Source organism: Bombus pascuorum, chromosome 4, assembly GCF_905332965.1.
Source record: "Bombus pascuorum chromosome 4, iyBomPasc1.1, whole genome shotgun sequence".
NCBI classification, from domain to species: Eukaryota; Metazoa; Arthropoda; class Insecta; order Hymenoptera; family Apidae; genus Bombus; species Bombus pascuorum.
The window spans coordinates 4,248,036-4,265,233 of NC_083491.1; the positions used below are offsets into that span (position 1 = coordinate 4,248,036).

A 17,198-nucleotide genomic window follows, 5' to 3' on the forward strand; every position below is an offset into this window, starting at 1 on the left:
TCAACGTTAAAAGGAATACGTATGAAAGAAACGTATGAAAATCTCATTATTGGTAATCACGAATAATCAGAATAATAGTGTGATTTTCTTGTATAAATTTCAATTACAGACAATGCCTGCTCAACTATACTTTGACGCACTAATAAAAATCGGAAATTATTTTGATTGGAAGTTTACAAAATAATACGTGTACGATACATACCGAGGTAACATTGTTCGCTATGAAAGCGTTTGCACGATGATTCTGTAATGAACAACGTATAAATAAAGTCGTACGCGTACCTTATACGTGTATCACCGTGTTAAGGCAGGTTAAAAGTTTCATTCGATTCGTAGCAGCAAAGATCATAGACATGAAGATCGTATACTTTGATACGATGTGATTAATTAAATGTTATGATTTTTGATACACGTAGAAATTTCTCAACCGTAGAACTAACAACTTAGAATTCGAAGATGAACTCGATCAGATTGAATACACTTACTCGTTTCCCTGATTCAATGTTGAGTTTAACAAAACGATATCTGACTACAAATTTAAAGAAATCAGCGCAACTCTGATTTCCACTTTACTTATCGATCTCTAACTGATTAGATACAGGTAATAGAATAACTCCATACGGTTCGCTCTATCGACTGCGATCTGCTAACCTTCGCTTAATTTAAGTAAAACGTCCAGAGTTCGCACCGACCAAACGTAAATCGCTTAAATCGCTGACACAATTATTTTTCGTGTCAGATGTTACCGAGGGATTCGAGGCTTTCAGAAACTGGATTATTCGAACTATTAATCGATTATCTCCAGTTTAAACCTTGTCCAATTGTTCTTGTATTCCAAACACGGCTTAAAGCCTCGATCGATGATTCGAACGCGTATCGCCGTAAACGTTTACTATCATTTACCTATGAAATACCGACAGCGAGATCGTGATCCAGCAGTCAACTAACTATCAGGTCGTCCGGAAAGTTTCTTTCGTTTTGTAGGGAAATAGTGGATGCACATTTTCCGTTTTATATTATTTTATCGAATTACGTATGATCCATTTTGTTCTATCAAGATAAAGATCACACGTTCGACAGATTAGGTTCCATGTTTGTATAAAGATGCGTTGTTGTAAAAGAAAGAAACTTTTCGAACAACCTAATAAATCCCCCAAAACTACTCTCTGTTCTGGAGTAGCGCCACTTCGCCTCCCTCGTTCGTTCATTGCCGATTTATTCGGCGTCGTCGCTTCGTCAAAAAGCCAATTTCATCCGTGGCTCGCGAAGAACAAAACACGAAAATCGAGGCATTTAGCGGTGCTACAACTTTAAATAGGATACGAGTGCAAGTTTCACTGGGCTAAAAACACATTTCGGGTGATTTTTTTTTCTTTCCTCTTGGCAGTGCGTCGGGTACGCAGAGAGACCATTAATTCTCATCGACTTGGAAAAACGCGCCATCCGTATCACTTTCAGACTCGACTTCGCGTTTTAACAAGCTTTTGCTCTCCGTATCCTTGCAACGGAGTTGCCTCTTCTCGTTAATTTTGTTAACGTTGCTCATTTCGCCAAATAACGCGGCTCAAACATTGGAAAAATGATCTAACACACGTTCGATGGTAGAAGAATGGCCCAAAAGCGAAGGAATTTGGAATTGAAATGGACAAAAGAGTAGCTTCTCGAACCGTTGGACGAGAATCGTTGGCGATCGATCTTCTCTTTGTTAGGAAATTACGCGAAAGCATTTTGATAAATTCGAACTCGATATTTCCTTTCATATTCGGATATCTTGAATCACGAATCTAGGAACAGGCAGAGACACACGTTTCGAGAACGAAACGCACGTGCAGCCGGTTCTCGATATAAATACTCGAGATTTACGCGAGTGGAGGGTCCAGACATTTTGGAAAGTAATTTATCGACGACCGACTTTTACGTCGCTGACTTTTGCGTTTTTAATAGCCAACAAAAATCGCGATTTTATTCAGGGGGTGACAAGCTATATGAATCGATTAATATCACAGAGTGAGGGGAAATTGTTTTCCACATTTCTTCTTTCACTAGTTTACCTTCTTCTCCATTGACTGACTCTCCGATTTTCAATTCCGTCCATTGCCTATATATGTTCCAGCTATATTATTATAAATCTGTTATTTCAAACAAAACAAAACTTGCCGAGGTTTTCCAATAAACGAAACGAATAGCCATCGATGAAGAGGTCAAATATTTCTCTGTGAACGACTACCAAACGTAATCATCCTCGTGACAAAAACAATCGTAAACGATCGAGAAGAGAAACGCGCAAGGAGATCTCATTTTGGCTGAAAAGCAGCTAGATTCCACTTGATCAGAGAGCAATGATAACGACAAACAAGCAATGGAACGCGACTGTCGGCCAATACGATCTTGAGGCAAGGATCATCGATTTGAAACGGGGATCAGCTACCGTGGAATGTCCCGATCACTGTTAATTAGTTCAAGCGTTCGCGTCACGCCGCGTGTAGCGGCCTCATAACCGGCTAACTTGTCCGACGCTTTCTCAAAGCGATTAATTTGCTTTAAAAGCTGCACGCTCCGCTGTCGACGGATCAATGAACGCATCAAATCGATGCACGCCGTTTCAAACTGGTTCAAGCGTATCCGTCGCGACGTACACATCGAATCAAACGGTTATCGAGGCTGTCGAACGCGACGATATAACTCTTGATGGACGTGGCAGGATGTCCGTTTGCATTGTCTCTATCGACTCTTCGCTAAATTTCACGAAATTTATTTGGTTAGAGTAGCTTTTTCGAAATCTCGACTGACAATGTTGCGTCACATTCGGCACAGATTTCAATTAGGTCAATACTCTATACACGGCGATATTCCTTTCAAGGTATAATATCGTTACATGGTATTACTATAGATAATCGTTCGTTTTCATCGATACAGAGTACTTCGATGTTCTTAAGCTGATTTTTACGGTGTTACATATATTCGTGTACTTTCAGTTTCAAGAGTAGCGTAACGAAAGAATCGATACTTTATTCGATCGAATTTTCGCTTCATACAAAAGAGTTTTGCGGAATCTAAGCTTCTATTTTTTCAAATTTGTGGGGATACAGTAGTAGGCGCAGAGTGGTAGATGAATCAAAATATTTTTTACTGTGTATAAATATTTGATTAAACCTGTACAAATAAGTGTCTGTATAGGAAAAATACGTTGAAAATATAAAAAGCTAACGATTTTACGTCGACGATAAATTCTGATTCGAAGTGATATTTTAAAGGATTTCAAAGAATTCGGGTTTGGATGTTTATTCGTCGAGTCGGGTTTTAATGCGCTCGCAATCTCGACAGTCCCCGATTCGATTTGCCCTGATTGCTTCTAATAACTTCGTCGTTATTGTTGCAGCAGCAATTCCACGCGGTGTTGCTGGCTGGCTCCAGGTGTTCGCCAGTAATTGTGTGGCTTCTGCCTTTTTACCTCGTCGCGTCGTTTTGCTTTTCAATTAAAACGTCCTCGATTCCATCGATTGCTATTGCCTTCTTATAACTTCGACGTTATTACCACGTTTTTAATAAAAACATCGAACGATCAAACGTCTTTTTACATTTATAACAAAATTCGTTGCATACAAGGAAAGAGTTTCTAAAGAAAAAGCATATTTAAATCTACTTTTAAACACGTACACAAAAGAAAACGATAAAAGAAGCCAGAAGATGAAAATAGTTCCACAACGGTCTACCGTCACCGCTAGCACAATTTTCTCAGTTAACGACTGCCGTAAAACTGGGGGTTGATACACCCTGAAACAACAAATCGTCCTCACGGAAGGGAAAACCCGAATCCCAAAGCTCGCTCCTTTCGCGAACCGCACGCCCACCGTACGATATTGCTCCGGACCAAACACCATAATAATCACCATCGAAAACAGATTTCCTCTGGCTAAATATAAAAATCCAACAGGAAGAACAATAAATCTTTGACGAGCTGGTAAAGATACAATTTTGATAGCTTGGTCGTATATTCCAAAAATTTCAATCTCATCCTGCCACGTTACTCTTTTATCGTTTCTTTTTTTTTTTTATTCACACGCATGTACGAGACGCACGTAGGTATAAAATTTACAATATAAACATTTTTAAACCGACGCTTTTTATATCCAAATTTTCGAATACCCTAAACCTTGGATGTTTTAAGCTTCCAAATCTTTAAATACCCGTACGCTGGATCGTAAACTTTTCAAATTTCAAATATCTCAAGCTTTGTACGTGTAACATATTCCTGAGATTCCAGTTTCCCAATTTTCGATTTTCTGGCAAGATATAAAAATTCCTCAACGACCACCTGTAAAAGCAAACACGTTCTCCTTAAAGAACGCCGACTACAATATACTCACCCACTATGGCATAGCAAGAAACGAAACTCAAACAGCATTTGTTTGCCATTGACACGCGCGTTCGCATGAAATGTTCACCGGAACCCTGCTAGAAATTACGCACGCTTAACGAGGAACTGGTTGTGCTAACCGAACGACGCTAACCGCTGTTCGTTCCATATCCTCTCTTTGTTCGTTGGTCGACGTCTCGCTCGTTGACACGTGTTTAGCTTGATGGGTGTGAACCACAGCACGTGTCTTCCTTTCGATCGTCGTCGTAAAGCCTCGTCCGTAATTTGCTAGACGACGATTCGTCGACGTTCGATTCGCACCCCAACCCTTCGTCCTATTTTCTCAATTTAGTTTACAACTTTCGACGTTGTTCAATTTGTATCCCGTCCTCTTTCTATCTTTTTATCGGACAATTTGGGTATCCCTTCGATCCAATAATCCTGTTTTTCTTTATCGTTAAAAACCCTTTTACACTTGTGGAAAATATCTAAAAAATATTTGAAAATATTTGAAAAATTACGACATTATAAATGTCTTTTCGTGTACGATATTAAAAGAATAACGAAATGGAGACACGAAGAATCGAGAAGACGATTCGCATATTTCTACTTGTTCGTCGAAAAATCGAGCATTGCCGAGGCCCGCTTCATAATTCTTTGCGCATACACTCCGATGACGCAGACACTGTGCTCGTTTATGAGAAACAGGTTCGCGATACTCGTTTGTTACGGTATATTCGTTAATAACTTAATAATATAGCGTGTACTAGAAACATACGGCCGATGGGTAGCCTTAACATGTAAAACATACAAGGCAGCTCTCAAGTTGGTACGAAGCTTTTTCTCAGACACGACAGCGTCGGTAAGAAGGCGACGTGTTATTTCAACTCGAACCATTAACGTTCTCTCGTACTTGTTTGCACAACCGTGAAACACTTGATTGACAAACCGAGGGAAACTTTTCTACCTTCGGATATTGCTGATCGCTAAATGAAAAGTACCCATGGATTGAATATTTCGTAAGAAACAATTTGTCCGTACTTTCGCATACGCGTTTGTAAGAATCGTAAGGAACGACAGAATTTTGATTAAACGTGGAAACTTCGACTGACCGATTTCATAAACCGACTATATACGAATTTCCCAGCGACGATACGAGTCGCGTACGAATTAACATTGAATTCTGAAATATCTCAAAAAGCGTTCACCGCAGCCACTACGTTTCTAGGACTACTCCAACTTTCGTTTCGACGTTCGCTCTTTCACATCGATGGAAGCATAAAAAGCCTGGCGATATAATAACGAAAGATATCGCTAAAGCGTCAAAAATATCAGACAGGCGACGTTTCGCAACTCGGTCGAGGCAATCCTTTTGCTGCTCTTCCGCGACATGACGTACCATTTGCGACTCGACGATCTATGGTACTTAACCTGCCGACGATTAACGATGAATTCGGCATTGACTCGCATCCAGGCATATCCGCAGCCAGTCGGAAAAAGAGAAGAGCGGACATCGTCGCGGTCGTAGACAAAATATTTGCCAGGATAAAAGGGGAACCAAGGATTCTCGAGACTCGCCGTCCTTTATTTTTCAGCGTGGCCTTTTTTCCTCTTCCCTCGTTATCCTGCTTCTCGTCTCTTTATTATCCTCTTTTTCTCTAAATGTTCGCCGGCCCCGTGGCTCTCGGTATTCTCTTCCGCCTTCTCCCTCGACTTTTCCTTCTTCTCTCCTCCCTCTGCCTGTTTCTCTCTGTCTGACCGGAGAAACTGCCGGTATCAGACACTCGTCTGCGCTTTAATTACTCCTCGAACTTCTTTTCTCTTACGTTCCTCCAGATTAACGACGATCTCCTCGATTGCAACGATGAAAAGAATCGGAGAGCAAAAGGGAGCGGGAGCGGGGCTGAGTCTGTGTCGGCCGCGCTTTTGCCCCGTGTCTCGCGTTCTCGTTTTCGATGAAGCTACAATGCCCGAGACGAAGAGAAAATCTGAAAGTTTCAATAACGTTAAAACGTTCTGGATTCGTCTCGACAATGGACGGGAAGCAGGATCGGGGAAGGAAGGACTCACAGCGGTTCATTATGCAGCTTGTCACGAGAGTTAATGCCTTCGAGTTTTCCACTGTTCTAGCCGACCGGTGGCTCACTTCCTCGAGGACTGTCCTTTCCAGGATATTAAATTTCGAACTCGCAGCAATTTCTATGCGCTGAATTTAATACTGATATACAGTCTTTGGCTGCTATTCTTTGCGATCTTCGCTCCAACGTTACTCTATTTTTGCATATCGTACATTTTCCTTTATTTCCTTATTTCCTGCCATTGTTTTTACGACATCTCTAGAACGAACTTTCCACAAATTTATCAAAAATTGCTCGAAGAACTCGAGCGCTGCGATCTTCGTAATCTCGCATTCCGTTCGAATTCTTTGTTAAAGCCACGCGTCGTTCTTCGACTCTATCCACGATTCTTTCAAACGAATGACTCTCTCGTTTACAATGCATTCGTTTCTGTACCCATCAGTCGATTTTTCCAAATTCGTCGTATTCTAAATCTATCGTATTCTGAAATTCTAATTGAAGATGAAATTTCATTCCAACTTCTGGAGGAACGTTTGATTCACGAATTTCGGCGCGGGTAAAAGATACAAGGAAGAATGGTTTAACGCAGGAGAAAATTGCCGGGTAATTCAACTCGGCCATCGATCTCCGCCGCGACATAAATCGAGTTTCATCGACATTCCGTATTCAATTAGCCGGTGTCTCATCTCGAATTCATTATCGAGCCGTTCCTTTCCTTCTGCACCGTCGTCGTCGCTATCCTTTGTACAGCCGTGTGTGCGTTGGCTACGAGTTGTGGCCGTGGCACACTGCCAAAACGCATCTCGCGTAAACGATTCGCACAAAGCGGCCCGCGCGCTACGACATTGACGTTAATTGCTCCGATGATGAATGAAGAAAGCGTCGATTAATCGAACACTGCGAGCCGCGGCCAGCCTTAAAAAGGAACTTGCCCTGCCGTGTCTTTTTCTTCGGTGAGAGGAAGGGAAGAAACTGGTATCGGTATTGGCGATCGCGGTTGCCTCGATGCAAGTATGCAGCGGTTCATTTTCGAGGAAGGAAAAAGGAAAAATAAAACAGAGAGAGGAAGAGAAAGAGGGAAGTGGAAATGGAAGAAAGAACGAAAGAATGGACACGGCATTGATGGGGTCGAATAAAAATGAAAAAGAGAAAGAATAAACGTAGAACTAAATGAAAATGGAAAATAACGAGGGATTTAAGAATTTGACGAGCTTCGACTAGCTTAGGCATTTTATGCATGGATAGTGCGTTTGGGCAACGATTTGAATAAATTTAATTGCATTTGGATACGTAGAAACGAATTTTGAATGGATTCGATCGGTCGCTTAGTTCAAAAACGTAAATGCAGCTTCTAATTTGATCGCGAGCAGAACTAAAATTGTCGATCGAGCGTATAGAAAATTCTTAGAGGACAATGCGTTAAAAATTGAATAGAGCCACCGTACAACTGAACGATCTGCTTAATAGCTCTTGAATAATAGCATCCATAATCACATGCAAAATTAATCGACGTCTATATCGAAACTCCTGAACGAGGTAGTTCGATGAATTTTTATTACGTGCCTGGAATTCCTCGACCACCTTTAACATCGAATTAAACGAAAAAAAGAGAAAGGGCAAAGAAAATAAAGGATAAAAAGAACATCTTTTTACCCTTTTTACGCTGTTTTTATTTCTTCCTTGCTACAAGCTGTGCCAGACACGTTACGCAATTTTTGAACGTTCCTTAAAAAATTTCTAACAGATTACGAGGATGATACGTTGCAAAGCGGCCCGATGATTTCGCCATTCGACCGATCAAACGTTCCGCGACGCAAATTACGGCTCCAATAAATCTGTGATCCGCGTTATGGACGATCGAGAAGGGATTGTTCGCGTAGGTGATCGCCGATATACGAGAGGATACGAGCATAAATACCGCGTCCAACCGAGAGACGCCATTAAAGGGAAAGGAGGTTTTTTTCTCACGACCGGTGGATGTGAGACCGATGCGAGACTAATTGATTTCTCGCGTTAATGACCAACGAGATATCGTAAACATGCGTATCTGTCTAATATATATAGATACATAACGAATAACAATCAGAGTTCCCATTTCCATTCAAGTTTCGAACGTTTGTTGGATTCTTGCGTGAATGTTCCAGTTTATCTCTTACGATAGAGAGAAATATGAAGATAACGGTAGATGATAATATGAAATTCGTGCAAGAAACGCTTGTGTTAATAACAAACGACGTAATATCAATATGTATGTATATTTGCGCAACTTTATGTACCTTCTTTATAAGTTGTAGCGTCACTTTTTTAAAATAATTTTCGTTGGAATTTTGATAAATATTTGAGTTCAATTTAGAGTCTGCTTCTACGTACTTTTTGGCTCGAGACTTACGATTTCTAAGTATATTCTGTGAAATAATTTTAAGGCGTAAAAATATGTAAAAAAAAGCAACAAATTTTATCACCAAACACTAGCAAATTTTAGACAATTTACACATGATACAAGTCTGCAAATACTTGAAAGCAGCATAAATTCGTTTCGTTCAAATGATTTCACGTAAAATATTAATAGACATCGACTTGATCTTGTACTTACGAATAAACTAAATATTCGTAAATTAACTTACAAGTAACGCAAAAACATACTTTTGGGCAATGTACAAACGTTCTATTCGGTGAAGAAGACTACTTAAAGTTCATACAGGAACGCGTGGAACAGGTAAGGAATCCTTCTCTGTTGGATCCGTTCTCAGGTCAGGTGGCCACGGTGCACGCGTGTGCAGTGCACGTATATATTATACGATTCGCGAACTATAGGCACCCTTGGCCCAAGGAATGCACGGTGGTATAGTTTATGCGTTGACCACATTCCTCTCCCATGCCTTGAAACGCTCCTCTTCCTCCGTCTCTTTCATTTAACGCACACCTACGTTCCTCGGGGCCTCTGTCCGTTCTTTTACTTTCGTTCTCCAGAGTCGACAGCACCGTCTGCCCCCTCTACCATCGCTGCCCCCTGCCCGTTTCCACCCCACCCTTCCTACGCCCCATTTCTCTGTTTTCTTTTTATCAACCCCTCCCACGAAGTTACGCATTAATTCAGGCGGACGTTTCGGGACCCTGGCGAACTTTCCAACCGATTCACGCGACCCCTCGACTCGGATTCTCGCGAATTCCTTTTCGATAATTGAGAGAAGAATGGATGTGACGCGATAGCTGGATAATACGAATATTTCCTTGTCTTGCCTTTCTTATTTTCTTTCTTTCGTTTTATCGTTTTAAGGAAGACTGTTTAAATACTCGACGCGAAATTTGTTCGCTCGATCGTTTAAATATAGTTAAATATCTTAGTACAGTGGATAATCGATCGCGTGCTGATACTTTGGAGATCTTTGCGAAGAGAACGACAGCAATAAATATTTCGTAATTGTTCTATACGTATGTAGACTCGTTTGAAATTTTCAGCACCTCATTAAGTTGGCAAAGAAATTCGGAAAAAGTTTCCATAAGCCAAAATACTTTCGTGGACCACTCCAGCGATATCTCGAAAAGCTAAAGTTCGTAACTATTCAACGTCTATACTTTCAAATTCTACTCTGCGCAGAATGTACATTTACATCGTTTATTATCTCAACTCCTCGATTACAAGTATATTACGCGTCTAATGAACTCACGAGCCTTTCATTTTTCGATCATCAAACTCGCGTAAACCTCGTCACGCCGGTATATCGGTACCCCATTGAATTTCAAATGAAATCCTGCACGAAGAAACGAGGCGGGCTTTCGAGCCAACCGTACGTATAAATCGCGAGCGTAAGATTTATCGTACAGCGATATCTACCGCGTATCGTTTACGCATAATCGCGCACCAAGGCCCCCTTTTCCATCGCTTATCCGATCTGCATCGATCGATCTGCTCGATCGAGCCACGTTCGCGCAAAATCACGTCGAGTTATTATCTGCGTATGTTGATTCGCTCGTGTAATTAGTCTTGCGGACGTGTTTGGCGCCGTTTCACACGTTCCATGGCCTGCATTTCGATGTAAAAAGAAAAGAAGCAAGGATGAGCGCGTTAGGTCGAGTTAGATCACAGGCAGCCAGTTAATTAGGCGATTAGGCGGTCGAGTATTGGGTGTCGGTGAAATCTGATCCATTGTGAACTGGAATTTGCGATATCAAGAGGATGTATATGCATGTAAAGGATAAGATAACGATACTCCGGGTTTCTTAACCCAATAAAATAACGAGAAGCGAACCTTAAACTGTTTACTCTTGCGACGATAAATTACAACGAAATCTTTTCTCCGATTGATTTTTATTTTTATATCACGTAGCCGAACACGTATCCGAGCTAACATCTATCTTCTTGGAAGAAACCATTTCAGAACCTGCAAAATATCTAAAATCCTCGAACCAAATAAAAATCTACCTAAACTTTGCTCGTAAAAAATCGCGAAGAAAAATTCAATTCCGTTAATTACGTCCAGAATCTTCGGAATTTCCAAACTTCCAAAGCCTAAGTTTCGTTCTTCAGAAAAAAAAAAAAAGAATTACGTCCAGAATCTTCAGAATTTCCAAACTTCCAAAGCCTAAGTTTCGTTCTTCAGAAAAAGAAAAAAAAAAAAGAAAAGAAAAGAAATCCTAAACGAAGATCCGATAAACCACCAAACGTACGTATATCAAAAAGCCATAAAAGCTAACCACCCCACCAGCGAAACCTCCCTAGAGAGGAAAAGGAGGCCATCGTCTGATCGCAAAAACGTCGGCGATTAAAACATAACTAGGCAGTCGCGGTCGCGAGTTCAAAAGCTGGGCTCCTATTGACTCGGAGTCATTGTCGGCAGCCCTACGTCGCGTCGTTTCGGGGGCCCGCGTTCCTTCGTTGGCCACCCTTCCACAAACACCTCCGTGCCTGCACACGCGAAGCCCAGTCAGACGAAACGTGTAGTTAAATGTGGGAGCGCCTCGGGTCAGACATAATAGTGTGTTGGGCTGCAGGTTAAACTGGCGGCGGCCGGCAGGCAGGTTGAAACGGGCCGAGGAATGCAGCCGGGGCAACGAGGAGGGTAAAACGGAGACCAAAGAGGAATCCGGTCTCCTCCGCGTCTTTCTGTCCTTCCTTCCTTCTTCCCTTTCACCCCTCAACCCTCTTCCACCGTTCTCTTTTCCGCTTTGCTGGGGCGGATCGCGCTGTTCTTCTACCTCTCCCTCTAGCTCACACAGTTATCCGTGTGTGGTCAGTAGAAAAAATATTTGGAAAATGACTGTTTAAATGACTCGTGCTTATTTCAGGTTAATTATAAAGTAGCTTGTTCGAAGAAGAGAGTTGTTTATCTTGCAAATGTTACGTTATTTGGATACAACTCTTTTTATTCTATAATTTAATTTATAATTCATGTTTCTTGAAATAATAATTTCTATTTCTACCCTGTCGATTATATCAGAGCCGTACAAAATTACAAAATGAGTTTATTAATATTTAGATGTTTACTGAAATAACAATCCTCAATGGAGATGATGTTTAGTTCCAGGAATAAAGTCCTCGTTTTGTTATTTATAATCGGAGCATAGGGGAGGTACGCATTTATAACGAATTAAATTATTTTTAAATTGCGTTATTCTATTTAAAATCGTTGCACCTAAGAATAGAAATTGAATTAATCCCGACAAGATGAAATTGCTTGCGTAAATTACTTTTCAAATAAAAATAATTAATTAATTGAAACTTACGCAGCACACCGTTTCTACCTGTTATTCTTTACTTTTATTTTAAATCAAATTTAACCAACGCTTCTAGCTTTTACGTTTCTCCTCCATACCGAGTCGCGTCATCAACGACGATAATGGATCTCCCTTTCTTTTCCCCTTCCTTTTAACCGTCCACCTCATACATATCCCACTGTCCCTCGCTTTCCTCGCATTTTTCTTCGTTTCCTTGGACGCAATGTCTCCCTTCGGCTTTGACTTTCGAACCCGGGACGCAGCGAAAGTTGGAGGGTTAGTCTAGTTTTTGGGGACATTTTCAAGGGTATTAATCATCGACGATACTGCTATTGAATGACAAACTCCAACTTCTTCTTTCGGGATATTTTTTCGTCGCGTTGTTTACTCTGAAATTTGGAATCTTGCGCTGTTAATTAACAAATCATACCGCGTAGAATAAACTTTTCTTCGACAGGGTAGAAATAGAAATTATTATTTCAAAAAACATGAATTATAAATTAAATTATAGAATAAAAAGAGTTGTATCCAAATAATAGAACATTTGCAAGATAAACAACTCTCCTCTTCGAGGACTAGAGTCCTCTTGCGCGATGATTTAGCTACTAACTAATAATATTTTAGTGAATTGACGAACTTGGACCACCTCGTATAATTATCCTTGCAATAGGACAAAATTTGTTGGTTTAATATTAAAATAACGCCTTAGCAATTTTCAATAATTTAAATGTATCCATAAAAAATTTTATTTAATGTAACAAACCTTCCTGGCGAAAGATCCTACGGAAGAAAATGGACTACAATTTTATAAAAATACTCGTAATTTATTCGAGATATTAATTATTATAGTATACGTATATTATGATAGTAGAAAATGTGCTATGATCTTTATAGTTCTTATTTTTATTTGTATACTCGAGAAAGGAGGCTGGCTTTTATCCCTGGTTTTTAGCTCGTTGAATTCGTCGCTTCTCGCGATCGATTTCAGCGATAACTGGACATTAATGATTCATTATACTGCCTGTAGCAGCCTGTTCGCTCTGTCCGATGAAGCGATCGCTGGCTTAATGCCACGTTTAATGCTCTACTCTCACCACGATCCTATTCTTCATCCAGATACCTCTTCCTCAACGTCAGAATGAATGGATGGTTGGCTTTTAAAGCGTTTCGTTAAACGTTCCATCTTTGGTCTTCATTTAAAACGTCAACGACGCCAAATATCATCGTCCAACTGTTGTTTAACAAATCTTTCGTTTACTTTTTTTCACTGTCGTACGATAAAATTGTCTTAGAATCATCCGCCTAAAAAATTAATTCAAAAGACATGTTTTCACGGACTATTATAAATCAAGCGACCATTTACAACATAAATATAGATGACAAGTGTTTCGTGAGAATCCATATCCGATCAAGCGATTGTTCTTGTTAAAATATAAAAATTAATCCAAAGAAGTCCGATAAACTGCCCGTTTTATCCATATCGATACCTTCTTCTTTGTAACAAATTTTTGTAGCGTAACAATGTCGATAAATTTATCGCAGTTGTTCCTCGAATCGGGACAAATACTGAAAAAAATTCGAACAACTCGACGAACAAGTACACGGCGCAAAATTTAAATTTCACGTCGCGATTTCAAAGTTACAAAGTATCGTGGAAAAAGAGGCTTCGCGGCGGTAATTTCAGCATCGATCAGTTAAAGGTGATACCACCATGATACTTCCATGGCGGAAGATCAAACGTTTTATCGTGAAAACGCTTTTGTGGATCAAGGATAACGTATTCGAGAGAAGGTTTATGGCGACTGGCGTTCCTCTGGAATTTCAACAAGTGAGAAGCAGCCAGGCTATACCGTTCAAGTTGTGTGAGACGTTTTGTACGCCTTAACAATCGTCGAACAACCTCAAGTTCGCTAACTAGTTTGCTACGAAGCTAAAATCGACCAACGTCTCGTGGTTATTTCTACGTTAGCGTTCGTGAATTCCACTCCATTCTCTTGCTGTTGGATTCATCGGTGAATAAGCGGCGCTTCAAGATCGCGTTTAACTTGCTGACGTTTGTTTCTGGTAGGACGATGTCTCTGGATTCTTCTGAAGAATATCGTACGGTTTCGTTCTCAAGATGAAGATAAAGGAAGCAAATGACGTCTATGAATCTTTTGTTCAAGTTTTCGTATAGTTTAATTCGACGAGTTGGTAACAGAAAATAACATTTAACGTGGAAAATGTACCTGTTTCTACATCTTAAACTCTGCCATCTCTCTAACCATTTCAATTCAAATGTTTTATTTCCTCGAAATTGAAGAAAATCGAAGTTTTAACATTTTCGTTGTGCCACCTTTGCTTCTTCTTATTCGACTGAAAATATTTAGTCGCTATTCTGTAACAGCCTACATGATACAACTTTATTTAAAAGGCAAGAGACACGAGAAACTTCAACGTACCTTACCAAGTGGAATGTTCGAATTAATACCTCGTTCCAAAAGCCTCAAACTATCCAAGTAAAGTTCCCGTGGAATCTATAATTTTAGAATATTAAAACGTGCTCGAATAAGCATATCTGTATGATCTGATAATATCTTTATTATTTATTCACCGTCTCTAACTTTACACATTATACATATACGTTATACATTATGCCATTGTACCAATTTAGATGACGAGCCATAGGAGACCGATATCCGAATAATAAGTTCATTCCTTAATTCTACAATCGCTAGATTTATATTTAATTCACGTTTCAATTTGTCTGATCAACACGCGTATAATCTACTTGTATAACACGGATTTGCAGAAACAGCTACGATTCCAACGTTATGCGCTATCAATCGACCAAGGCCATGTCTAACTCGAAGCATCGCTACCAACGGTAACTTTTAAAGAAAATGTTCAGCGAATAGCCTAAACTTGGTCCTCGGCCGACTTTCAAGCCACGAACACCGCAAAGGGAACACCACGAAGACGTGTTCCCGTGTAATTAAACTTTCCACTCTCGTCGTCGCGGTGCCTTTAAAAGGAAACCCGCGGTCTGGGACATAAATTTTTCCCCTCAAATATTTGAACATCGCCACCAGAGAAGCCTAGTTTTTACCATCTCCGATAAATCCCCCCTGTTCCTCCTCCCTTTCTCTCCTTTTGTCGTCTCGTACCTCCTTTTCTTTTATATTCGCTTCTTTTCCCACGCGACAAGCAGCGAGCTAAATGCGCGCGAATTACTCGTCGATCTTACCGGCTTCCTATTCGGATAATAAAGTCAGACTGTAAAAGAGTTATCAAAGGCAAACGACGTGGATAGCAGAGAACGATAGCGGCACGAAGCGGTCGTTTAGGCGACGCGTCCCTCGGGAGCCGAACATAATCACCTCGATTCTATGCCGGTGGAACACTCTGCTGGTAAACTGGCGGCATATTCTACCACGTTTATCGTTTATTACCGTGCCTAACGATACATTAAATTGCACGAGCATGGCTACGAAGCTACGTCCCAGCTGTTAAGACGTCTGTGAAAATTGATTCCGACGAATAAGTCGGCGGAATACAGTTTCCAAGTAAATTTTGAATCTGCAATCGAGAATTATCGTGGATTAGCGCGTAAGTAAGAGAATAAGTATGGTAATTAGAGCGCGGATTTTTATGCGTTTGCGGGGAATTTTCAGTGGAAACATACATAGAAGGTAATTATATAGAAAATAGCCATACCGTTACCATATTTAACAAGTGAAACAATTATACGTCTAGTTTTTTAACGATAACTTAGCATAGAAATATAAATTTGCATCAGTATCTGCGTCGTGTTTGATTAATCGTGGAAGTATAAATCGCGGAGACGTATGATTTCCTCTAGAACGTACTTTCTATTCTAAGTAGAACCGTTGAACTTCCCACATTTTTTTTCACATCATCAAAGAAATTAAGAATTTCCGCGCTTACGTACGTAGGTGAAAATTGATACACGTTCCACGTGAATATTACAAAGCGACTTGTTATAATTCGCGTAATTTTATTAAGGACGCCACTCTTGATATTCTTAAATCAAGTCGCAATATTTTTACGTGGAACGTATATTGATTTTCACCTATGTACGTACGCGCGCAGATTCTTAATTCCTTCGACGATAGGAAAAAGAATGTTGAAAGTTCAACAGTTTGTCGCTAGGTCGTTGAAAAAGGAAACTAGGGAAAAAATCGAAGCACGGAACGCTGATAGCGATCGTAAGCGTAAAGCGCGTGCACGCGCGCAGAATTGCTCAGAATCGCGAGCGTGCATAAACTAATTGAGAACAATTCGAGTGCTAAACGAATGCGAGCGTCGAATCGGGGAAAATGCGGCCGTCGTGTGCGACAGCCGGAAGAAATTCCGAATCGAATCAGGGGCCCGGATTTGCCGTGTTTCGTCCGCGTCGCGACGCGTCCATCTGTAAATGCGTTCGATCCAGATGTGGAATTTTCTCTATCTTTTTTTTTCACTTTCTTCCCCGTTGCGTTTCGCGCTTTCGAACTGATCGCTAGGAAGCTTTCGTAACGTTACTTATAAGGAAAAATAAATATAATAATAATAAATAATTTAACGAACTTTACGCGTTCGTCGTCCAACGTGATTTGGCTGTATCCTGCGGGGTTCAAATCCGACCGCCGGTGCGCAGAACGTAAATAGAGCGGCAAGCGGGAATTCATTGTTTATCGCCTTCGATTCGTTGTAAAGAAAAGATTGTTTAGTTTTGAAACGGAGGAAGCGATAAGCTTTCCAGCTAGAGTATTCCGAGGGATCTCATGGCAGATATCTCAGATCTTTCGTTTAGTCGAGAAGCATATTTGTGAGACGTACATCGGTGATTTTTTCATTCTCGAGATGTTCAGTAAACAGCGTGAAAATATATTTGAAAATGAGGAGAGTAGTGATAACCAAGTCTACGACTGTTGTTCCAAGTGCCCAAAAACACCCCATGTGTGAAGTGTGTTTGGAATGTTTTAACAATTACCATGCGATGTAGCATAATGTAATATTTTATCCAGAATATAAATTAATAAAAAGTGTGGTATAATGTGTTTTTA

At 40.4% G+C, this 17,198-nt stretch overlaps 1 protein-coding gene and 1 long non-coding RNA gene across 3 annotated transcripts in view; both read right to left on the reverse strand.

The window, feature by feature from the left end:
• LOC132906265 (glypican-4) overlaps positions 1–17,198 on the reverse strand; it is a 137,193-nt gene that overhangs the window by 78,401 nt on the left and 41,594 nt on the right. The gene's annotated exons all lie outside the window — the stretch shown is intronic.
• On the reverse strand, positions 11,828–14,577 carry LOC132905912 (uncharacterized). 2 transcript variants are annotated; one of them, XR_009657886.1, is made up of 4 exons: positions 14,001–14,577; positions 13,066–13,452; positions 12,160–12,559; positions 11,828–12,068 (listed from the first exon to the last, which is right to left on the reverse strand). It is a non-coding gene; the product is annotated as an uncharacterized LOC132905912 (long non-coding RNA). The 2 variants fall into 2 exon arrangements; XR_009657885.1 differs by lacking the exon at positions 14,001–14,577 and having other exon boundaries at positions 13,066–13,582.